The 26,287-nt window shown below is 44.2% G+C and overlaps 1 protein-coding gene across 7 annotated transcripts in view; it reads right to left on the bottom strand.

The window, feature by feature from the left end:
- LOC140458498 (casein kinase I-like) overlaps positions 1–26,287 on the bottom strand; it is a 222,879-nt gene that overhangs the window by 194,186 nt on the left and 2,406 nt on the right. For 4 of the 7 annotated variants that reach the window (XM_072553186.1, XM_072553185.1, XM_072553184.1 and 1 more), the window contains exon 2: positions 3,403–3,511. The gene's annotated coding sequence lies outside the window, so the exon portion shown is untranslated. Of the gene's footprint in view, positions 1–3,396; positions 3,512–3,643; positions 3,751–6,859; positions 6,879–26,287 lie in introns of those variants that run through there. The other 3 variants (XM_072553181.1, XM_072553179.1, XM_072553182.1) reach the window with 3 other exon arrangements.

Here is a 26,287-nt window from a genome sequence, read left to right on the forward strand (position 1 = left end):
GCTCTTCCAGCACCACTAATCCAGAATTTGGTTTCCAGCATCTGCAGTTATTGTTTTTACCTCAATGGGCAAATGGCCTAATTCTGCTCCTATATCTTATGACCTTCCCTGCAATTTTGTCAGAAGCTTTGCAAATTGCTTTTTCCCATTTTCTAAGATTTAGCCAATTCACTTTTTACAGTGACAAGTGAATTATAAATTAATGAGAAAACTCATCAAGCCTCATTTTACATACCCCTTCCAAGCCCAGGACCACTACCATCCAAGGTGGTCAAGACCAACAACTGCTCAAGAAATTTGACATCACCTGAAACAAAGCAGCCAACCTGACTGGCACCCCATCCACAAACATTCACCCCACCACTGCTGACATATAATAGCAGCAGTTACGTACAAAACGCACGGCAAAATTTGACCAAGTCTCCTTAGACAACACCTGCAAAATCTGTGATATCTATCAATTAGAAGAATGAGGGTAGTGAATGCATGGGGATACCAATCCTTCAAATTCCCCTCAAAGCCACACAATGTCCTGACTTGGAAACCTATCACCATTCCTTTGCTGTCACTGGGCCAAACTCCTGGAGCTCCCCAACAGTACTGTGGGTCTATGTACACCTCAAAGATTGCAGCAGTTCAAGAAGGCAGGTCTCACCACCTCCCCAAAGGGAATCAGGGAAAGGCAATAATTGTCGGCCCAGCCATTGCTGCCCACAGCCCATGAATGAATAGTGAACAAAAAAGAACTCAGTACTCTTCCAGATTTTTCTTCAAGAAATTTATCAACAGGGCTCTTGATTGTTTCAAATACTCATGAATAAATGAACAAGCCAGTTCCTCCTTCAAACCACACACCACCCTACTTGGAAATCTAACACGTTCCTTCACCGTTACGGAGTCAAAATCTTGGTACTTCCTCCCCATCAGTACTATGGGTGCACCTACATCTCAGCCTGCAGCGAGTCTAACTAGCACCTTCTCAAGGGCAATGAGGGGTGGGTAATAAATGCTGGCACATTAAGCAACACCCACATCCCATGTAACAAATCTCTACTTATTCACATGCTAATTGTTTTCACGTATGCTTTCTGGTTACTGACCCCTCCGCCAATGGAAATGGTTTCTCCACACAACCATTCACAATTTAGAAAATCTCTAGTCAATCTCGCCTTAACCTTCGCTGCTCAAAGAAAACACGGAGGAGGAATGTCTTCTCCCAGAGGGCAGTGAATCTGTGGAATTCTTTACCACAGATGGCTGTCAAGGCTGGATTAAGTAAATTCTCGGTTGAGATAGGCTAATTTTAATCAGTAAGGAAAGCAAGAGTTGTAGGGAAAATACAGGATAATGGAGCTGAGGATGATCAGACCAGCCATTATCCCTGTCCTTTGATCCCAAAAGATCTGTGGGTCAAGAATCAGTCACGTAAGGACCCATGGCAAAGCTTTGTGAAGCTGACAAGAACAGCTGAGAAAGCCAGTCAGTCTGTCACGTCCATTGTGGCTATTTGATTAGATTAGATTAGATTACTTACAGTGTGGAAACAGGCCCTTCGGCCCAACAAATCCACACCGCCCCGCCGAAGCGCAACCCACCCATACCCCTACATTTACCCCTTACCTAACACTACGGGCAATTTAGCATGGCCAATTTACCTGACCTGCACATCTTTGGACTGTGGGAGGAAACCGGAGCACCCGGAGGAAACCCACGCCGACACGGGGAGAATATGCAAACTCCACACAGTCAGTCGCCTGAGGCGGGAATTGAACCCAGGTCTCTGGCGCTGTGAGGCAGCAGTGCTAACCACCGTGCCGCGCTTCAATTCCCTTACCTTTTCCCTGCAATTACCTTGCTTTCCAGAAAATTATTCAACTCACTTTTGAGAGCCACGCTTGAATCACTATCACTCTCAGGCAGTTCGAAACCATTCGCCGCATGATAAAATTATTCTTTTCTTGTCACTTTTGGTTCTTTTGCCAATCACTTTAAAATCGGTGGCCCCCGATTTTGAGAACTCCCACCAATGGAAACAATTACTCCTCTGTCTAGACCTCTACCAAACTATCTCTCAGTAATATCTTACCTAGGGAGAACTGTCCCAGCAGCCCATTCCCTAGTTATGTGCAGACCCCAAAAGCCACCGAATAGTCTATCACATAGTATTTACTACCTTCAAAGCAAGGCACACATCATTAATGGAACTCACAAAAATAGTCTTGTCCACCATTTCCCTAACCCTAAACCCTACAGACAGTGGGTCACCAAGCTAAACATCACGCAACTTAAAACCTTCACCGTCATACAAGGATACCATGTACAACTACCCCAATCTAACTTAATTAGTTGAATCAACTACTGGAACTAACAGAGTCAACGCCTTAAATAGTCTCACGTTTGGTATTGTGAAGTAGTGATACATTTCAAAAATGCATTCTCTGCTTTAAAATCTGATTTTTAAAACTAGATGAAACTAGACAAAATTTCCAAGGCGAATGGCTTCAAAAACAACCATGTTTCCAAATGAGAGAAAAATTGCCACAGTATTATCTCTTGCTCATTGCAGGGAAGGTGCTGATTGTCATGGCAACCAAATGTTTGGCTCAGTCACTTCATAGGGCAGGAGCACTTCAGTACTGAGTGGAGGACTGGAGTCTAGAATAGCCCAAATTGGGGAGAGATAGACACCAAAGACCATCTTACAATTAAATAGCACCCTTCACACTCAAGACCTGCCAAAGGGCCTCAAAGCCAAAAACATAATGCTGTCACTTAGTGTCGTGAACACTGGCAAGATGATGGCATTTTCAAGCTCCCCAATGCAGTTTCAGAAATGTTGGTGAAAGGATTAGATTAGATTACATTACAGTGTGGAAACAGGCCCTTCAGCCCAACAAGTCCACACTGACCTGCCGAAGCGCAACCCACCCATACCTCTACATTTTACCCCTTACCTAACACTATGGGCAATTTAGCATGGCCAATTCACCTGACCTGCACATCTTTGGACTGTGGGAGGAAACCGGAGGAAACCCACGCAGACACGGGGAGAACGTGCAAACTCCACACAGTCAGTCGCCTGAGGCGGGAATTGAACCCGGGTCTCTGGTGCTGTGAGGCAGCAGTGCTAACCACTGTGCCACCGTGCCGCCCACGGTGGCCCATAGTCATCTTTTATGACATCTCTGATTTTCTGAGAACAACTCAAGTTGTATTGGACTCAGCATCTACCTGGTTGCCACAGTGGGATTTGAACTCTGAATATCTGTATTACAGGCTATGCTACTGCACCGCTTTAACTCGGATTGAATTAAAAACAGTTTAAAAAAGACAAGTAACCTCAGTGATCAAAACTGTGTCTGAAAAAGTAAACTAGCAAAGAAGCCATAGACTTACAGTTACCTGGGTTGCTGGTGTTAGAAATGGTAGCCGTCCCTCTTGGAGAGAAAAGAAGCCACAAGGGTTGGTATCATCATTCACAGGCAGGGCAAAATCCTTAACCTCCAGTTTACTGAAAACAGAAAAACAGAACAGTGTTGTGTTGGGAGGGACCAATGATTTATACAGACCCTTTAGAGTTTCCACATAAGCAAATGGAGTTTGGAATTCAGCAACACAGTCAGCTGAAATTGACAGCACACACCTCTGCTTTCACCGTCTCGACTTCTATTCACCCAGCTCCAGCACCAGGCATCCTGCAAAGCTGCACTATTAACTTTGATCTGATCTACAAGTGACTGCTGCCAGACCATTTGAGAGTACTGACTGCATTTAACTATCCATAAATGCAGTGTAAATGAAGCAGCTGTGCAGAAAGGGTGCCGTGCAGGAGGGGAGAAGGTGTCACAAGAGATGGAGAGGAAGGGGAGGAGTGTGCGAGGGGAGGGGCTAATAGGGAGAAGGCACAAAAGGAAGGGCCTGTGGACGGAAGGTGGGAGCAAGAGGCAGGGAATGTTAAAGTGAAGGAAAGGGGTTAGAGGGAGGGAGAGAAAAAGGCAGAAGCAAAGAAGGGAGGGTGCAAGACGGAGAGAGTGACATCGGGTGAAAGACAGTCGGGAGAATTACAGAGGGAACATCATTATCCTTTTATTCTCATGCTAATCTCAGCAACCTTTCCCTGAGCCCATGGTAGAGGCTAACAAGTATATCCTTTAGGGTTTGGATCACAAGTGACAAGAGAAACAGCTCTGATAATACTGAAGAAAAATGGAAATGTTCTGCACCTGTAAGCAATGGTACTTGGTTGCTGCTTGCTCAAGAGTACAGTAGAACTACAAAATCCTAAACCGATGCTCTGTTCTGCCAGGAGTAGGATCAGATTTTAACTGGTCCAAAGGCTGTTCACAAACAAATCACCTAATGTGCTAAACTGTTATGGTAACAGTGATATCAGGGGTTAAAGCTTGTAGGTGACCAACAGTAGGTCAAACATCACGATTTTATAGTCTCTTTACCATTTTCCCAACAGTTCAGTACCAAGATAAATTAAGAATATTTCAATGTGAACAATTGAGAGCCTGATTGAGGTGCAGAGAGGTGGACTAGGTGGCCAGGCAATGTGATTTATCACACAACGGCAGAGGCAGATTTATGTAATCGTTTACTCTTCCTATGAGGTGACCCTGCCATATTTTCCTTGGAATGACGCGAGCGCACGCACAGACAAATCAATCACTTCACAACCTGGCCTCATGGTTTATGCGATTCCACATTTTAGTGCACAAATAAGACAATTTTAAAAAAAATTAAATCTTAAAGACCTTGCATCGAAGTTACCATTCCGCTAAATATTCATTGCTAATTACACCTCCTCCACACATTAATTCACACGGACAGTCGGTATCATCAGTGCGATAATGGATTTCAGCAAAGCAGACTGTGAGGGTTCTTTTGAATATCACTCAGAAGTGGGTGGTGCTGGTAAGCAATATTTATTGCTTCACAGCAGATGATGGCTCATACAGTCGACTGGTTCACTGGAACCCCAAAAGGCACGCAGAGCCAACTGACTCCCAGTTGATCCCTGCAGTCTGCCATGGCTCACTGAGCAGCCCCCTCACCTCTGACTCAGAAGGTCGTGGCGTCAAATTCCCAGAATCCAGCACAAAAATTTAGTTCGACACCTCAAATGGAATATTGAGGGAACCCTGCAATGCCACAGGAACCGTATCCCACATCTATTTTATCAAGAATCCACTTGCTCCCTCTGATGAATGTAAAGCATCCCACAACTCTCGAGTGAATAACACGGTGAATAACGGGGGAGCTATCTCTCAATTAACATCACAAAACCAGGTTCTCAGATTATATCCACATACTGTGGGAACATACTGTGCACAAATCAGATGTCCTGCTTTCCACATTATAGCAGTGACTACACCCCATTGCCAGAAAGGACTTGGGAATATCCCAGGGTTGTGAAAGGTACTACGTGAATGCAAGTCTTTTTACTACATTAAGAGGAAGCATTGCCGGAGAAACCAGCAATACTCCAGTCTAATAAGATGTCACCAGACTGATGATCATTGGGAGAAAAGTAAATCTAGAATATCGTTCTTAATCAATGGGTTTGGAGACAAGTGGGAGAGCAGAGTTGGGAGAAAGATCAACAATGATTGATTGTAGTAGCTAAGGCTCAAGGGACCATTTGGTTAAGTCATGTTCCTTTTCATACGCTGTTGTTTTTTTCCCCCCGAGGGGGAAACCCATGAAAAAGTGAGTACCGGAAGATTAACTGAACCTAATCCTGTGATAGAATTTGCACACTGCAATGGACATAGAAGCACAAACAGGCCATTCAGCTCATCGATTCTGCTCTACCATTAAACCTCTGGATGGGTTCACCCTGTCAGAATCTGAAACATGAACCCTGATGCTGAATATTTCCAGCATTTTCTGAGTTGGTCTTTAAGTTTTCACCTCAGGCCCATATCGATTGGTGACTGCACCCGAAGCTGACTGGGCCCCAACCTCAGGAACTCCCTCCCTCCCCCAAACCCCTTAATTCTTTCTACTTCTCCTCTATTAAACTGTCCTTTAAATTCTACCTCTTTCACCAAGCTTTCAGTTACCAGTCTTAAGCAGCTGAGTGACAAATCCTGACCGATAATGTTTGCCAAGTGCCTTAAAGCAATGTTAAAGCCACATAGAGACAGTTGGACGAGGAATACAGATATCCAGTTAATGCTCTGACACATGGGTTCAATTCTCACCATGGCAGCCCTGGAATTGAAACAGTGACAGGGATGCTGATCATGAAAATATCAACTGTTATTAAAAATGCCCTGGAGAGAAGGAAATCTAACATCTTATCTGGTCTGGCCTACACAAGCTCAGATCCAGCAATGTATTTGACACTTAACTGCCTTCTGAAATGACCCAGCAAGCAACTCGGTTCAAACGCAATTAGGGAGATGTAACAAATGCCAGCCTTGCCCAATAATGCCCAAAGAATTTTTTAAAATGTCGTTTTTATAAAGCTGAGGGCTTGGTTACAAGCAGCAGAGAACAGATCACGAATCAGTGAAGCAGATATGGAGAGGCAGAAAGAGAAAGAGATGTGAAAAGGAAAGGGGGAAGAGAAAGGAGGATGTTGGGGGGGGGGGGGGGCAGAGAAACAAGTTTGGTGTTACTTCTGATAAAGTGGAGTCCTTCTCCCTTAAAATGTCATCTTTTTTAAAACCAGGATATTATTAACGGTTTTCACCAGAGCATCAGAAAAAAACATCAATAGTATAAAGGCACTAGGCTGCACAATCTGCCTGTTCAACTCACAAGACACCAAAATTAAGGTTGCTTGATCTCCTGGACCCTACAAAGATCTGAAAAAACATGCAAGACAACCTGCAGTCTTTTTTACTTCAATAGTATCGTAGGTATACATCCCACTTCCATTGTTTGAAGTAGCTCAGTGTGAAGCAGCTTTGAGAGCGAACCACCTCTTGGTCTCAGAATTTCAGAGCACAGCTGAAGCCCTCTCCACAATATACGGATGTTTCTTCCTCTGTGCAGGATGAGTCAGAGAAGCTTCCTGCTACTCCCTCGCCGATCGCCATCCCTCTTCTATTATTGTACTGTCAAAGAATCTCGATCTGTGCCTCTGCCCACAAGTGAAAAAAAAAGACTGCTGCACCGGCCTTGAGATGAAGACACAAGCAAGCAGCACAGTATTCATTTTACAGGCAAGTGTCTTAATCACTGAGTACATCAAAGGGATTCCTTCTCTTTGCTGACTTAAACACACATGAATCTCACTCACGGACAGCTACTTTGAACAATCGGAATGGAGATACAAAAAGATCAAATGGCAACAGCTTCTGTGGTTGTGTAGAGTGGGGGAAAAATGAAAAGACGCCCTGTACAGATTTCTTTTCACAAAACAGAACTTCATACTCCACTGTAAACTGTTTACTGTAAAACTTCCCCTTTCCATGTGTTCAATAAGCAAACTCAAAGCTAGAGTACCACTGTTCAACTTGGTACAATGCAAACAATCTCCACACACTAGGTCTTCCTGGCAAAATGTCCATAAGTGTACGATGAACAGAGTTATTAATGTGGAACTGTCAAAAGGGAAAGGAGAGCGTCATGAGCTACAAATCTCGAGAACCAGTCAATTTCCACTGTTCAGAAGTAGCCTCAAAGGGCACACCATCCCAGCTCCCTGTTCTTTTACAGGAAATCTAGGTATGACCTTTGCAAAGTCATTACGTACACAAAGATACGACCCCAGACTAAACAAGAGTCCCTGACTAACGACACAAACACATGTCAATTGTGGCAAGGTTTACACGATAATATGGACGACAAAGTGAAGTCGAGTAGACTCACTGGCAACAATGCATCTCTCCCCAATGAGCTCAATACATTCTACATTTGTTCTGAACAGAAGGTTAGTCAAATGATGTCCAAGTGACCAGACAACTTCGAGTGCACCTGTACTCTCAGTCACCACTGCAGGCATCAGATGAGCCTTCTTGAGGGTGAACCCACAGAAAACGACTGGCCCAGATGGAGTCTACGGCCGTGCACTCAGGTCCTGCACAGACCAGCCAGAGCAAGTATTCACAGACATCTTTAACCTCTCCTTACTCAGATGTGAGGTTCTCACCTCCTTGAAGGCAGCCAATGGCAGCCCTGTGTCAAAAGAAAAATCACAAGTCACGGGACACCAGGTTATCGTCCAACAGGTTTATTTGAAATCACATGCTTTCGAAACAGTGCTCCTTCACCTGACAAAACAGCAGCACTCCAAAAGCTTGCTGATTTCAAATAAACCTTTTGGATTATAATCTGGTGTCGTATGACTTCTGACTTTGTCCACCCCAGTCGAACACTGGCACCTCCACATCAAAGAAAAATCAGGAAATGTGCCTTAATGGCTACCACTCGGTGGCTTGGACAGCCATCGTTATCAACTGCTTTGAGAGGTTAGCCCACCATCACAACAGATCCATGGCTAATGTCATCTCCCTAGCCTCACACACATCTGGACAACAAGGACGCCTATGTCAGACAAGATTGCTAATGACACCACTGTAGTGGGTCAGATCTTAAACAACAATGAGACAGAGTACAGGAAAGAGATAGAGTAGCATGGTGTGAAGACAATAATCTCTCCCTCAATGTCAGCAAAACGAAGGAAACCACATAGACAGTATTCCCATCTGTATCAGTGGTGCTGAGAGGGTTGAGAGCTTCAAGTTCTTCGGAACTTAATATTACCAACAATCTATTCTGGTCCATACACATCGACACTATGTGGCTAAGGAAGGCTAAGGAAATTCAGCATGTCCACAATGACTCATGCCAATTTTTATAGATGCATCACAGAAAGCATCTGATCCGGATGTATCCCAGCTTGGTGTGGCAACTGCTCTTTTCAAGATCACAAGAAATTACACAGTACAGTCTATCACGCAAACCAGCCTTCAATCCACTGACTCCGACTCTACTTCCCACTGCCTCAGGAATGCGGCCAACACAATCAAAGACCCCCTCCCACTCCAGCTGTACTCCCTGTGGTCAGGCAGAAGATACAAAGTTTGAAAACACATTCCAACAGATTCAAGAACAGCTTCTTCCCTGCTGTTATTAGATTTTTGAATGAACCTCTCCTATATCAGAGTTGGTCTTTCGCTGCACATTCTCTGTAACACTATATACTGCATTCTGTTCTATTGCCCTGATGTACTTATGTAAGTGAGATGTTAAGGGGTTAACTTGCTCTGCTAACCTTCAAGAAACTGGATGCCCCGGGGTAGGGAGGTATGTTTCTCTGTCCTGCAGGTAGAATGTAAAAACAACTTACATGGTCATCTCCTACTATTCAGAGTAAGATTACATTATCATCTCCTATTCAAAATCAATAAGACCATTGCAATTAAAATTCTGACTACATTCTGCAGTTTCAAAAAAAAATGATTTATATCAGATCTTGCCATTAAGGAATAATTTATATTAAATTGTTTCTGGAAATGATCAAGTCACTGCATTGTGTCTTCAGAGTCATGTGATTATGGTGTAGTGGCTGGGGGATTGTCTTAAGGGCATTACTGACTGTGATGTGAGATCTTGTTTCAAGGAAGAACTGGCCCCTTTGTTCAGGGAGCTTCTCTTACACGCTCTGCAAGCATTGCGAAGAGTGCCAAGTGATCCTCCAAAGCTTGTACTTGCTTCAGAAATTATGGCTGTTCACAGAAGTTGGCATATTGCAGCTGCATCAAGTGTATAAGAGTCTCAAGAAAAAGAACCTAAGGAACGATTAACCTAGTTAGCGCACAAAACAAGACTTTTCACTGTATCTCGGTACATGTGACAATAATGAAACAAACCAAATCTTTTGGGAGACCTGAAAAGCAATCCTGCCTCAGCATTCTGCAACTACACAGTACAGCAATGCTCAACACCCGAGGTTAAAGATTGTGGTCAGATAGAATCCAGGTTTTTTTTTTGAAAGAGTCACAATTTTATTGCAACTTTCAACTCCCCCAAACTGACTACTGTTCTATATATAACACACCCCATTCCCACCTAATTAACATCTTCCTTTGCTCCAAGTCAGGATAGTGGGTGACCCCATCCCATGTCCACTGCCTAATGAGCCACACTACCACAAGTAACTGAATATGGTCTGTACAGGCCACCCTGGACCAAAAGTGCTTTCCTGCCCTGAAATGGCAGTCAGAGAAAGGTCACATGACAGAGCCAAGTGGGTGAAGCCCCACCGGGGTTTTCTCTGAAGTGCTATTCACAAATTGACACCTAGTGCATTTAAATGGCACCTTTAACAGGGCGCCACACCATCTTTCATACAAAGGTTTGCAAACCAAATGGTGAACTACTTAATTTTATAATTTAGTTCATGGGAGGTGAGTATCGCTGCCTCAGCCAGTGTTTATTGCCCATCCAAGTGCCATTCAGAAACTGATGGCGAGCTGCCTTCTCCAGCTACAATCCTTGGAATGGAAGGAGACCCACAGTACAGTCAGGAAGAGGGCTCTGGGATTTTGACCCAGCAACACTGGATGAACAGTCACATAGTGCTCAGTCAGGATGGACTGTGCCTGGGAGGGGAGCTTGCAGATGGTAAATGTCTGCTTAGAGAAAGTGAGGACTGCAGATGCTGGAGATCATTGTCGAGAGTATGGTGCTAGAAAAAGCACAACAGGTCAGGTAGCATCCGAGGAGCAGGAGAATCGACGTTTCGAGCATAAGCCCTGCATCAGGAATGAGGCTTGTTGGCCGGGAGGCTGAGGGATAAATGGGAGGGGGGTGGCGGGGGGGGTAACTGAGAATGCAATAGTTAGACAAAGGTTGAGAAGAAGGTTATAAATCAGAGAGGAGGGTGGAGTGGATAGATAGGAAGACAATGGATAGGTCAAGAGAGCAGTGCCAAGTTGGAGCTTGGGACGAGGAATAAGATGGGGGGAGGGGAAATTATGAAACTGGTGAAATCCACATTAATTCCCTGGGATTGCAGGGTCCCAAGGTGGAAGGTGAGGTAATCTTCCTCCAGGTGTCAAGTAGTTAGGCTTCAGCAATGGAGGAGGCCCAGGACCTGCATGTCCTTGGTGGAGTGAGAGGGGGAGTTGAAGTGTTCAGCCACTGGGCAGTGGGTTTGGTTGGTGCAGGCGTCCTAGAGATGTAAGTTGGCAAACTGCCTCCCCGACGTAGAGGAGAACACATTGGGTGCAACAGATACAGTAGATGACATTTGTGGAAGAGCAGATGAATTTCTGTCAAATGTGGAAGGTAATGTCTCCTTTACCTTGCCCATCTGCAGGTTAGTGGTTACTGGTTTGGAAGGTGCTATCAGAGCAGCCTTGGTGAGTTGTTGTCAGGACAGTTGACCAAAAGCTTGATTAACCTGGTTATGAGTTTGGACATGCACAGCCAAAGTTTAGATGACCCAAACATAATGGAGAACTGAAGTTGGCAGAAGGCGGTACTGAAATGAAACTCTGCAACAACTAAAGGTGGAAAGTCTACCAGTGGTTCACGTGTTGGCACAAAATCAATTCAAATTAGCAAGTGTATTCAACAAAGGGTAAGCGGCTGGATTGAGACCTGGAAAAAATTCTCACTTCTGATATTGGGACCAGATGTCGTGTGTGGGTGTTTTATTGGAGGGTGGCGGTGGGGTGGGAGAGGTGGCTCATGCAGAGTTATAACCTCCACTCTCACTGAGCATACTGTGTGTTCACATTCTTCAGCCCAAGTGTAAAGATTTACGTACAAGATGAGATTTCAAATTCAAAAGGTGGTGCTGCTGAATCTGCAATTTTTGTCTGATGCCATTTGTTTCCTTAATTCCTTTGCACTGAATGAAATCGCTGCAGTGATGAGTTGAATGTTGATGGAAGCAGTTTCTATTTATGAAAGTAGGCAGCAGCCTCTGAAGCAATTTTAATTTAGCACAACATTGTTTTTTTTTACATGCTGCTTTTCCTTGGCCTTTGTATCTTTAGTGGTAAAAGAAGGGGTGACAACAGCTCAAACTGTCAGAGGACAAGTGCCTGTTAATTTTTTTTATTAAAACAGGCAGTCAAAATGTAAGTGAAAATCACAGGGATCCCAAGGCATTGTCACAGTGAAGGTGGGATCAATCACGTTACAACATTGACGAAATGCACATTACAACAGAACAACCTGTATACGGGGAATTGAGTACAAGAGTCAGGATGTCATGTTGCAGCTTTATAAGGCCTTGGTTAGGCCACACTTAGACTATTGCATTCAATTCTAGTCGCCACGTTACAGCAAAGATGTGGAAGTTTCAGAGAGGTTGCAGAAGAGGTTTACCAGGATGCTGCCTGGATTACAGAGTGTGAGCTACAAGGAGAGGCTAGAAAAACTCGGGTTCTTTTCTCTCAAGCGGTGGAGGCGGAGGGGAGACTTGACAGAGGTTTGTAAAATAATGAGATGCATAAATAGGTTCGACGGTCAGAATCTTTTTGACAGAATTGAAATGTCTAATACAGAGGGACATGCATTTAAGGTGGGGGGTGGGGATGTTCAAAGCAGATGTAAGGGGCAGGTTTTTTTTAAACAGAGTGGTAGGAGTCTGGAATGCAGGGATGATGGTGGAGGCACAAGCGATAAGTGCATTTAAGGAACTTTTAGATAAACGCACAATTAGCAAGAAATGGATGGATATGGACTAAGGGCAGGTAGAGGGTTTTAGGCTCACTTGGCGTCATGTTTGACACAACATTGTGGGACCAAGAGCCTATTCCTGTGCTGTAAGGTTCGAAATTCTACTTTCTTTACTTATATTAGAAATCTCTTTGCTAATATAGACAAATCTATCACACTGAGCATGAATTGCAAACACACTGGCATTTGTCCATCCACTAATATCAGATATATGTAGTTCTTCTATAACACAATGGTTGCATTCTTGTGCAACCCCATGTTCTAGAAAAATCACGCTTTTGAAACAGCGCTTAAACTGTTGGCGTTGTAATCACTTTATAGCCACACACCTTTTAAAAGTTTGTGCTTTAGAAATAGTGTCTCTAATACATCAATTGCGTTACAGCAAATTCGCCTTAACAAAACATGTTATAGCAGAGACTTGTACATGCCATCAATCAATGCTTCTAAAACACTAAAGCAATGGCTTTAGGTGTGAAAATATCTGATTAAGAGTTCTTAATCCACGAATGCAGAATCCAAACCTATGACCACTTCAATCTGGAAGGATAAGGACAGCAGATATATGGAAATATCAAAACCTCCAAGATCCTCTCTAAGTTACTCACCATCCTGACTCGGAAATATCATTCCTTCACATCACTGGGTCAAAACACTGGAATTCCCTCCTTCAGGGCACTGTTGGTCCACCTACTGCACGTGAACTACAGCAGCTCACCATCACCTTCTCAATACCAATTAGGTACAGGCAGTAAATGCTGATCAGACAGCGGCACCGACATCCCATGAGTGAATTTTAAAAATTACTAATGTTATTCCTCTAAGAGCCACTTCTAAATGTGAGCAGATGTGGACACTGCAAAGAAAGGTGTTATGACCGGGTGCATGGTGCAGAGGAGGCCAGGGTTCTGCCTGATTCACTGCTGCATATCGACGAATGAGGAGGGTCAAAAAAAAAATGCACCTTCACCACCACATTTTTAAAAAAATTCTGGGTACGCATCATCACTACTCCATCAGCAGCAATGCCAATGCAACACATATCAACACATGGCAGGCCCTCGTTCAGAAGAAACCAACTTGGAGGACACTCCTGTGTGAAGGGATACAAACCTTTGAGAATTCCCATCAGCAAGAGGAAGCACAGAAAAGGAACTGGAGAAAGGAATGTTCAAGGTCAAGGGTAATTCCTAGATAAACACCTGCCAAATGTGAGGTTGGAGTTGTGACTCTAAGATTGGGCTCACCAGCCACACAAGGCCTCACAGAACCCGTGAGCAATGACGTGGAGTTTCTTAACTGAACGATTATTCTCATTCGTGAGGAACTGCTGCCACCACTGAGTTCAGACAGTCTATTTGAAACATTGTCCTAAATTGTCCTTTTCCTCCATGCTCCCCTGGCAATATCCATTTCACATTTAGAGTCATGGAGATGTACACCATGGAAACAGACCCTTCGGTCCAACTCGTCCATATCGACCAGATATCCCAACCGAATCCAGTCTCATTTGCCAGCACTTGACATATATCCCTCTAAACCCTTCCTATTCATATACCCATCCAGTTGCCTTTTAAACGTTTATAATTCTACCAGTCTCCACCACTTCTTCTGGCACTTCATTCCAAATATGCACCATACTTTGCGTGAATAAGTTGCCCTTTAGCTCCCTTTTAAATCTTTCCCCTCTCAGCCTAAACCTATACCCTCTAGTTCTGGACTCCCCCAACCCAGGGAAAAGACCTTGCCTATTTACCCTATCCATGCCCCTCATAATTTTATAAACCTCAATGAGGTCACCCCTCAGCCTCTGATGCTCCAGGGAAAACAACCCAGCCTGTTCAGCCTCTCCCCATAGCTCAAACCCTCCAACCCTGGCAACATCCTTATAAATCTTTTCTGAACCCTTTCAAGTTTTGCAATGCAAGTTCACAGTTCCTTGAAAGTGGAATCACAGGTAGATAGAATGGTGAAGGCGGCATTTAATATGCTTTCCTTTATTGGTCAGAGCATCAAGTATCGGAGTCGGGAGGTCATGTTGCGGCTGTACAGGATATTGGTTGGCCACTTTTGGAACAGTGTGTGCAATTCTGGTCACCCTAGTTACATTACTATTGTATTTGCAATCTGGTATAACCCATCACATCAGCTCTCACTCAGATCTCTAAAGTTAGAGAATAATCCAGTGACACGTGGGAAGAAGTTAGTGAACAGAACAGGGCACAATACTCAAGATCTTCAGATGGAACGCCAGTAAGTTAATAGTTTTGATTCATTTGAAACCTCGGGACACCCTCAGGGGAATGTGCTCAGTTAACTTCACAACGGAGTTCCTCAACCTCTTGATGATGACCCCCCCCCCCCCCCAGTATCAACAGTAGACGTCTCACGCTCCAAGGTTGTGGTTTTCATGGGAAAACGGAGAGACACCTGTGATGTTATTCCAAAAATAAATCAGGACAATTCCCAGAGTCCCATGCAAACAGCAGCAATGCTCATAACAGTCACACAGTACAATGGTTTATAAAGTAGTTATCTCTGCTCATCCATACAACCTTCAAACCTATTACACACTCCCTCATCAGCACTTCCTAAACCGCGTCGTCTACCACCTAGTACAAGGAAAGCAGACAAGTAGGGAAAACCACCCCCTGCAAGCTCCCCCTACATCGCTAGCCACACTCACCATCCTGACTTGGAAATAATATCACTTCTCTTCCACTGTCACTGGGCCCAAATTCTGGAACTTCACCCCACAACAGTACCGTGAGTGCACACCACATGGATTGCCGTGGTTCAAGAATGCAGCTCACCACTATCTTCCCACGGGTAAGCAGGGAAGGGCAGTAAGAGCTGGCCTAGTCAGGAAAGTCTGTATCCTGTGGATGAATAGTGAAGGTAGAACCCAGTGCTCTTCCATTTTCTCCCCTTAAAGAAGTTTGCCAACAGGGTTCTTGATTGTTCATATACCAATTACCCAATGAACGAGCCAATAAATTACAAGGAAATGTGTACATGGCTGTGGGTGGGACAGGAAAAGTAGGGTGCTCCCTCAAGACTGGAGCTGTTGTGGCATGTGGTAGTTTCCCTACCTCCAAACTAGAAGGCTCCATAGTAGTACTGAGAAAGGGTCACTTAACCCGAAATGTTAATTCTGATTTCTATCCGGACAGTAGCTGCCAGATGTGCTGAGTTTATCTCGCAATTTCTGTCTTTGTTTCTGAACCAGAAGGCCCCCACAGCATTGTGTAAATGGAGGTCTCAGCTAGGTACTAGTCCCACCTGCTGCAGAGGTGTGTGATGATGCTGTGCCTTTAATAAGGTTATGTTATCCTTGGTTTTTTCTCAGGAGGTTGTAAAAATACAGGTTCCGAAAAGTCTGGGCTTGGATGGGTTTTAGGGCCAATTTGATTATAGCTAACAGATACTGCCTCAGTCAAAAGGCTTTCATGTTAAAAAAACACATGCACATTGAAAGGGGAGTTGCCAGTTCTCCCAGCTCAGCTTTCCTTTGGTTTGGTTTTGGGCAGTCTGGCTGTTCACTGAAAGGAGTCAGGCAGTTTGAAAGCTGCTGGACCCAAAGAAGCAGGTCCATGCTGATCTCTCTCTGATTTCTCTCCTCTAAGACCCTGTGTTTGATTTTACCTTTTGTGTCAAGGGGTGTTTATGGGGATTGTTGCAAGTATTTGGAACAATAACATTAAGCTGGGATAATCTGTTGGGTTTTCAGATAGGATAAGTTATTCAGTATTCAGTTCGTGTTTCATTCGGAAATCTTCTAAATAGATTGTGTTGTTTAAAACTACATTGTTTGACCAACGGCATTCCTCCTGGAATAGCCATGTTATACCTGCTTAGAACAGCTAGCAAGGTTAGGGTCTGGACTGACCCTTGAAATGTTTTGAGGGGGGTCTGGCTTTTTTATTCCTGATTAAGGGTTTTTTCCCAAAACGTCGATTTCGAAGCTACTTGGATACTGCCTGAACTGCTGTGCTCTTCCAGCAAAACTAATCCAGAATCTGCAGTCATTGTTTTTACCTGGTCCATAACATGTATAATAATATTTCTACACAGGCTGACTGAGAATATCTATTTCCACAAAGCCAACCTTGCTTGAAACTTGTTTATTGGCATGTTCTTCATTAACAATAGAAGTTAAGCATTTTAGCTCCCATCATGTTATCCAGTTTCCCCCTCTCCATTCTGAAGCTCTGCAGCAGGCTTGTCTGAGTTCCATTCAACCCAAAAAGAGTCCAACTCTGAACGTTGCCCAACATAACTTAAAGGCTAACATGCTAGAACATGTCTTGTTATTGGTCTGAGTCAGTGACAATGTTTCAGATATTGATGCACATTTATTGTAGACTGTATTGACCATCCTAGTGGGCCTCGTCATTGTGGGATAATTAATTTGCATTTAGCATCTCTTTCTTAAAGCAATCCAAAATCCACATTGGTTTTTCTAACACCCATCCCTGGGGAATAGTTGTTTAAACAGACTGGTGGAAAGCTTCAAGAACTTCAACTCCAGAAGTCCGGCCTTGGGTCAATAACTAGGTTGGCCCCACTCATCTCTGGAATCGCAAGCTGAGTTTTCCGATAAACTGCTGCTGGAAACCTGGGGGATCGTAAGGCCTCCCACCTACAAACTCCCATCCCCACTACTACAACTCTCGCTTTCCTGCAGTCATTCAGCTCCTATTCAGTACGGTCTTGCATCACCCAAGGAAAGAAAGGAGGCAGACAATCTGGTGAAGAGGCTGCTGCACAGAAGCAGTTTCCAATCCGATACTGTCTTTTGCAACCTTAAGACATCACAAAGCACCTTTAAATCAATGATGTACAGTAATTGTTGCAACACTGGCACAAAAACATCCAGTAACAGCAGGACAGTAACACCGAGACAATCTTCTTTTTACAACATCGGCTGAGGGACACGCAATCAGTAAACCAGGAGAACTGATATCCATTATTGAAAGTATTTTGTATCCATCTGACAGAGTATCAGGGACCTGTTTGATGGGGTCCTGAAAGGAGGCATCTCAGACAGTCTTCCTCTAACAAGGCACCAACAGTGTCAGCCTCAATCATTTGCACTGCAACCTCTGTGTGGGATTCGAACCCACAATCTGCTGATTCAGGAGAAGAGCGTGTTGCCCACTGAGTCACCTCAGGACATCATTAAAGATGTGTGACATATTTTTCCAATGATTATTGAGCTCATCAACCACTCAGAGTCAATGGTAGCCATGGTGTGGAGATGCTGGCATTCCAGCACCTGAAGGAGGATCAAGATTCCAAAAGCTGGTGTTTTCAAATAAACCTGTTGGACAATAATGGGATGTCGTGCGATTTTTGACCTTTAGAGTCATACAGCATGGAAACAAATCCTTTAGCCCAACTTGTCTATACTGACCTGATATCCTAAACTGATCTAGACCAATTTGCCAGCATTTGGCCCATATCCCTCTAAACCCTTCCTAATTGTACACGCACCCAGAAACCTTGAAAATGCTGTAATCGAACCTATCTCCACCACTTCCTCTGGCAGCTCACTCCATCCACACACCAGCTTCTGCGTGAAAAAGTTACTCCTCAGGTCCTTTTTCAATCTTTTCCCTCTCACCTCAAACCTATGCCCTCTAGTTGTGGACTCTCCCACCTTAGGAAAAGATCTTGGCTATTCACCCTGTCCATGCCTCTCTTAACTTTATAATTCTCCACAAGGTCACCTCTCAGCCTCTTCATTCAGCTCAAACCTGGCAACGTCCTTGTAAATGTTTTCTGCACCCTCAGGTTCAACATCCTTCATATAGAAAGAAGACCAGAATTGTACACCGTATTCTAAAAGTGGCCTAACCAATGTCCTAGGAGAAAGTGAGGACTGCAGATGCTGGAGATCAGAGTCGAGAGTGTGGTGCTAGAAAAGCACAGCAGGTCAGCAGCATCAAAGGAACAGGAGAATCGACGTTATGCCTGAAACATCCATTCTCCTGCTGCTCGGATGCTGCCTGACCTGCAGTGTTTTTCCAGCACCACGCTCTTCACCCTAACAAATATCCTGTATAGCCGCAACAATGACATTTCAACTCTTATACTCAACATTCTGACAAACCAAGGCAAGTATGCCAAAAGCCTTCTTCACCACTCTGTCTGTTACTCCACTTTCGAGGAACTTTTACTTTAACCTCAAAATGGTTTCAATGGTTTCAGCTGCAGCACTAACGTCAGTTTGTTTTTTGATTAACCACAATTATATTTTCCAGTTTCATAAGGAAGCAATAGGAATGCAGACCTTGTATTATATTGATCACAGATTTTTAATACTGTAATGGTTTTAGTGTCCATTTTCACACGATCAGCACTTTCTCCCTACACTTGACTCCTGATCAATCAATATAGCTTGTCAGGAAACACTGGCATTTCTGAAGAGATTGCAATAAGTGCCCGAGCTCCCACCAGGACTCAGTACCGGGCTCCTTACGATACCGAGGCTTGCAAACGCAAGAGGGTGGACTCAGGAGAGGAACGAGAGTCAGTCACAAAACATCTGTCTGCCCCACCAATGATCTGCCTCTTACGATAGGAGATCTAGAATTTGAGAAAAAGAGGGGGATGATTTAAGAAAAGAAATTGGGGGGAGAAAAGCAAAATAACAGCTATAACAGGATGCCTCAGAGGATGTTAATCCTTGCACTGGCTTGAACTTTAGTGTAAAAGCTGCTGAAACCAAGACTAAGTACGGCATCCCGGAGATCAGTTTCAGGATCCTCTTCTGTTTAATACAGGCCAATATGAACAAACTTTCAAACAGCGAGTGGTAGGATATGGAATGCACTGCCTTTGAGTGTGTGGTGACAGCAGGCTCAAAGCATTCAAGATGGAATCACACTCTTATCTGGAAAAGATCAATGCGTAGGATTGTAGGAAAGGGGGGGTGTGGAGAATGATATCAAATAAAATGCTCATTCAGAGGCAGACTGACGTGACAGGCTGAATGGACTCATTCTGCCTTGCAACAATTCTGTGCATTCGTATGGCAGGAAAATATTTACAAGAATTCCACCCCAACGTTTTTCCTTTGCACCTTTCTTGAGCCTGAGAAACGTATTGATGACAGGAGACTATCAGAGTTATTCCAACTTGTACAAGAGCAACTGACCCCCCCCCCTTGACTTCTCTCTTTTCAGAGATTAATTTGTCAGCTTTGACTGTTAGAAACCTGGCATGCACTCACTCTGGGAGCTGGCAATTCACAATGTACCACCAGCCTGGCTGATCTACACAAAAACTGTTAACCTTTCAATATGGGTAACCGTGGTAATTAACATGTTTCACATTCCATGTTACACTTAATCAATGCCAAGTTGTAGCAAGAACCCTTAAAGCATCACACAGGCACACGGGCATGCCTGGCTATGTAAAATGTTGAGGAATGTACACATTCTGAAGGAGGAGTAAATACTCAGAGGCCAGTGTGTAGAACATGGAAACTGTGAACCCTGGAGTGAGTACAAAGGATCAAAAAGTTTAAAGATAACAGTCATGATTTCACTTGACCGGAGTTACTGCTGCTTCACCTCCTGTTCAAATGTCAGTGAATTGAGAAGGTATTGTTTCCAATACCAGCGTGTACGCCATTTGGCCTGTATTAAACAGAGAAGGCCTGAAACTGATCTCCGGGATGCCCTACTTAACACTCTCAGTTTCAGCAGCGTTTAAACCAAAGTTCAATCCAGTGCAAGGTTTCATCCCCTCCTCTCAGACATCCTATTTTAGGCATTATCTGTCAACATGGATCCTTGTCAGAAATGCAACATGAGAACGTGTGAGAGAGAGAGAGAGAGAGAGTGCAATATTACAGTTTCCACCTTTTATTCACATTCTAGTGGGCAGCCTCAGAACCTCTTATACCACAGCCATAGGCGAGGCAAAAATATCAAGTTGTTCTGGACCTAATAGTCATCGTGGAAAACCAGAGATGTTTTCAAGTGACAGGTACAACACCTGTACAGATACATGGGAACTTGGGCTTTATTCTCAGGCTTCTGCCCCAGTTATGGAGAGAGTTTCCTCCAGGTTCCAATGATCTTCCCTAATACCCTGAATTCTCTAGCTGCGGCAAACTCAACCATGTTCAGTTGAACTGGACTGTGGATTCGCCATTCCTACCCGATACCACATTGCTGTATTAGAGGAAAGAATTGGTGGGAATACCATGGGCTTCAATGAGTTGGCAACCTTGATAGTACAAGTTGACATGCACCAACGCAAGGAACCAAACAGCAACCTTCAATGAGGTGCTTTTCTCTGATTCTATCAATGGGCAGGTTCATACCAGAGTACGTTTGACTTCAGCAGTGAGTAGGTGGTGAATACAATGAGTTTGCATTTTTGTAGCTAAGAGTTGAGCTTGACCCATACAAAATACCAACCATTAGTCGGTATCATCGCAGAATCCTTACAGTGTGGAAACAGGCTATTCGGCCCAACAAGTCCACACTGATCCTCTGATGAGTAACCCACCTAGACCAGAGCACCTGGAGGAAACCCATGCAGACCCGGGAGAATGTGCAAATTTCACACAGATTGTCACCCAAGGCTGAAATCAAACCAGAGTCCCAGGATATATATATATATATTATATTATATACATACATATATATATATATATATATATATATATGAAAAAATAAAGATATGTACTTTAATCCTGAGGGAGCCCTGAATTCAGATACATGAAGGTGAAATCTAACGATGGCAGCTGGGAGATTAAATTCAGTTACATTTGTTGCAAAAGTGACTCACAAATTACCGTTAGGGACCAATATCTTCCATCCTTATGCAGTCTGGCCGATGTGCAACTCGAGAGCCACAGCAATGTGTTTGACTCGTGACAGTTCCCTGAAATGGCCCAACCAGTCAATCAGTTACATTCAAGAGGTCTGACCACCACCATCTCAGGGACAATTAGAGATGGACAATAACCATCGGCCTTGTTAGTCAGGCAAAGAACAAAAAACAAAAACACAAAGCACATGGAGAAGCCTCCAGTAATACCCTCAACCAGTTCCAGCAAACCTTACATCAGGACAGTCTCAATACTGGTACTGTTATGCATTCAGTATCAATCCTCACACAAATTCTGCAATGGAAGTTCCTCGTAATTAAAACTCTTTTACATACAAAATCATGTCACTGATGTACTTGAGGGATTATTTGGGAGAAAATCAAATTATGCCGTCTTCAAGATTACCTTTTCGATAAATTACAACGTTCTTCCAAAACACAATGAAGGGAACAAAGACATATTGCCTGCTCTGGTTTGCCTGACATTCCCAAAATTAAGACAAGATTTCATATCCTTGCCTTTTCTGAGTTGATGATTCTTAATTGATTCTGAGTCCATTACAAAAATATCTTAATGTCTCAAAAGAGGTTTGAGACATCCATTAGTCACAAGTAACCAAATAAAGGCAATGGTACCCCTATTATAGTGAGCAGAATCGAGTTACCTTTCTAGGTGATACAAGCAGAACACTGACCATAAAGTCTTTGTCACAACAACTTCAGGTATTGCTATGTCATCATCCCCAGTGCTAAAGGGCCATAGGCATAGACGACAATCTCTGGGAATGTGTGAAGAATCAACTGATTAACGCTAAGCTGTAGTACCAAGTCATCACAGAGACCTGCTGATTCTACGCAGAAGCATGGACACAGCAACAAACTGTGGCGTTAACCCTGCAGCCTCTCGTAAGTAGCAAATGCAACAGCTTGTGCTTATGGAGGCATCTGTAACACAGTCAGCTGCCCCAAGGCACTGCATAGATGTGTCAAACAAGAAAACTGACATTAATCCAAAGATACAAATACACATGTCCTCTATGTCTCCAGATGCTCTTACAGGTCAGTCAACCAGAATTCCAGCTTGTGGAAGACACCTGCACTGCCTCTCAATTACCCTTTGTACTTTCAGGCTAATACTGGCACTCCTTCCCCAAGGCTTCATTGAGACCACCTCTGTCGGCTCTCCTCAACTCCCACTATCACTGCAGAATTCACAGCCCTTACCTTCCCATACAAAACAAACTGCATTGTGACTTTGCACACCTAAACCACTCCCCTCCTCAGACCCAACCTCATTCTTCCATTGGTAGTTGTATGCTCATGTCCCATGCCACTTCATTCTTGCAGTCGTGTTCTTTAAGAACATCAGAACCAGGAGCAGGAGGTGGTCATCTGGCCCTTCGAGCCTGCTCTACCATTTAATAAGATCATGGCTGATATTTTTGTGGACTCAGCTCCGCTTATCCACGTTGTCATCGTATCCCTTAATGCCTTTATTGTTCAAAAAGAAACTCTCAGCTTTAAAAGCATTGACTGAAGGTGCATTAACACTTAGCTGGGCAAGGAATGGTATAGATTTGCAGCCCTCCATGAAGAAGCTCCTTCTCAAAGATATGGTGCTCTGGCTTTCATTCACAGGGGGATCGAGCTTAAGAACTGAGAGGTTTTGGTGTAGTTTTACAAGTCCCTGGTGTGACCACACTTGGAATATTGTGCCCAGCTCTGGTTGCCCTACTATAGGAAAGATACAGAGGCTCTGGAGAGGGTGCAAAGAAGGTTGACCAGGATACTGCCTGGACTGGAGGACTTGACTTACGAAGAGAGGTTGACTAAGCTCAGACTTTTCTCCCAGAAGAGGAGGAGGAAGAGAGGTGACCTGATCAAGGTATACAAGATAATGAGAGGCATGGATAGGGTCAATAACCAGAGACTTCCCCCCAGGGCAGGATTGACTGGCACGAGGGGTCATAGTTTTAAGATATTAGGAGAAAGGTATAGAGGAAACATCAGAGGAAGGTTCTTTCCGCAGAGAGTTGTGAATGTGTGGAATACGTTGCCAGCAGTGGTGGTGGAAGCAGAGTTATTAGGGGCATTTAAGTGACTGCTGGACATGCACATGGAGAGCAGTGAATTGGGGGGTGTGTAGGTTAGGTTATTTTATTTTAGCTTAGGAATAATCCTCGGCACGACATCATGGGCCGAAGACCCTGTTCTGTCCTGTACTTTTCTATGTTCTAATCCAGTCATAAAACTGCTCCCTCTAATCTTGAGGCTATGCCCTCTTGTCCTAGTTTCACCCACCAGACAAAACACCAGTTTAAACACCACCTGAACCCTCACACCTGTTCATCTCACTTGCTGTGGTTCAGCAGTCATTTACCTCAGACTTCTAAAGCAACTCAGGATATTATTCTCCTTTAAAAAGGACACAACATAAATTCAAGTTGTAACTTCCCTCTGAGCTTGAGCTTGAGCTTGTTCAGTTAGTTATTTTGAGCCTGGTTGATTCGCACATTAACTCTGTCTGTCCTCTTTGGTCATGCTTTGCATTCCATTAGTACATGAAGCCAGAAGAGGAAACAAAGGGAAGGCAGGCAAGAGGAGTGACAGCCAGGCTTACTATTTTAAAATAAAACTGAATACCCTGGCATAATTACCAAGATTACTAAGGCAATGCTGGAGCTGATATTATGGATGCAACTCAGTACTGGCATAGTGATTCATGAGGGACACAGGATCCTAAAGGTGAGAGAGAACTGCATTCTCAGTAATCAGTCAATTCTAATAGTTTACATTAACTGCTTCAGTTTCAATAGATCACCAGTGCTCAAAATAACAGATATTGAAAACCATTCACCAGGAACATTATTGGCAACAATAACACAGCTGAGGACTCCAGAGTCATTCAGAACGGAAGCAGACTCTTCAGACCAAAAAGTCCACACCAACATTGTTTCCAAATTAAACTAAACTAGTCCCACTTGACTGTGTTTGGCCCATATCCTTTCAAACCTTTCCTATTCATGCACTTATCCAAAGGTCTTTTAAATGTTGTAACTGTACCCACATCCACCACTTTCTATGGCAGTCCATGAACCACCTCTATATAAAAACAGTTGTCCCTCATGCCTGTTTTAACTCACACCTACACTTTCCATTTGAGAAAACTGCACTCTTTACGACACCAGGGACCATTTGGCCCCACCGTCCATGCTGGTGGTACTCTGCATCCCCTTTTCCTCTGTACCAACTGAACCTCAAATCACTTTCTCCCACATCTGCTTGCTTAGCATCCCCATGAACAAACAAACCATAATTTAATAAATCCGGCCATTTCAAATACTTTAATACAATGGCTTTGCCTTCCATCGGGGCACGGCTGAAGGAATAAATAAAAGCTTCACCCTGGCAGAGAGCTGGAGGATGGACATTGTCAGGTCGAGTGCTACCACGCAAAAAAAATGCCAGGCTTTCTGCCACCTTTTCCCCCCTCATGAAGCCAACGTGCCACCCCATCACCCCCAGCCCCCACACAAACATAATACCAGTACTTCCAAGGCAAAGGAGCTTCTCAGAATTAGTAACCAAAATATTAATATAGACGTGTGCTCCACCTTCACCCAGTTGGCAAGTCGATATTTTTCTCCATTTCCCAATTCGCAGCTTTAAAAATTAACTTAAAACGAGATTAAATTTCTCAAGCAGTGAACTTGATAGAAAAAAATGTAACCAGATATCCAATACTGAGCTGAATCACCACTGCAGTTTATTTCTGCTGACTGTAATTCTTCCCTCAGTCGTTCAACTCATATTTTTAACCTCCTTCCAGTCCTATTCCCACGCTCCCCCTCTCTCAATCAGCATGCCACCTGCTCCCACATTTGGCAGCCAATACTTGGCTCTGATCTGAGTCAACTTTTCCATCATCATCTATACTGGCATTCTTCACCCGACTACCACTGACTCAACCAACCTACCTAAGCCAGCTTTTATCTTTGTGTTCGCACACTGCCAGCTCTTTCAAATCACTTATTTCCAATCTTAACACTTAACTTACTTCATATTCCCTACCTGAAGTTTCCTATCCAAATTGCACTTCAAATCCAAAAACAGTAACTTGAAAAATAGGTTTCACAGAACAGAAAGCATGAAAACGCCAAAGGAGACAATTAATAGAAGCTACATTGCAAGATTTCAGACCCAAGCAACACCACCACATGGGTCACTTTTTCCTCACACCTCTCTTCTCGTCACCTACTCCCCGTATGCTCACTCCCCCTCTCCTCGCCACCCCCTCATATGTACCTTCCATCTCTCCTCTCGTCACCCCCTCCCCCTCCCCTCGTTCCCCCGTACGCTCCCTTCCCCTCTCCTCTTATCACTCCCCCTGCCCTTCACCACAGTCCCCCCCCCCAACACCCTCTCCTCTCATGGCCCCCCCCCCCCACTCCCCAGATGCTCCCTCTCCCCTCTGGTCGTCAACCCCTGCCCTTCCCTCCGACTGTCTGCTCCCGCCCCCTTTCCTTGTCCTCCCTACCTGTAAACTGCCTCCCTCTCTCCTCGTTCCCCCCTCCTTGTACACTGCCACCCCCTCTCCTTGTCCTCCTCCTTGTACACTCCCTCCTCTCCTCGTACCCCCTCCTTGTAAACTGCCTCCCCCTCTCCTCATACCCCCTCCCGGCACACTGCCTCCCCCTCACCTCGTCCCCCTCCCCGCACACTGCCTCCCCCTCACCTCGTCCCCCTCCCCGCACACTGCCTCCCCCTCACCTCGTCCCCC

Source organism: Chiloscyllium punctatum, chromosome 33 (assembly GCF_047496795.1).
Source record: "Chiloscyllium punctatum isolate Juve2018m chromosome 33, sChiPun1.3, whole genome shotgun sequence".
Classification (NCBI taxonomy): Eukaryota; Metazoa; Chordata; class Chondrichthyes; order Orectolobiformes; family Hemiscylliidae; genus Chiloscyllium; species Chiloscyllium punctatum.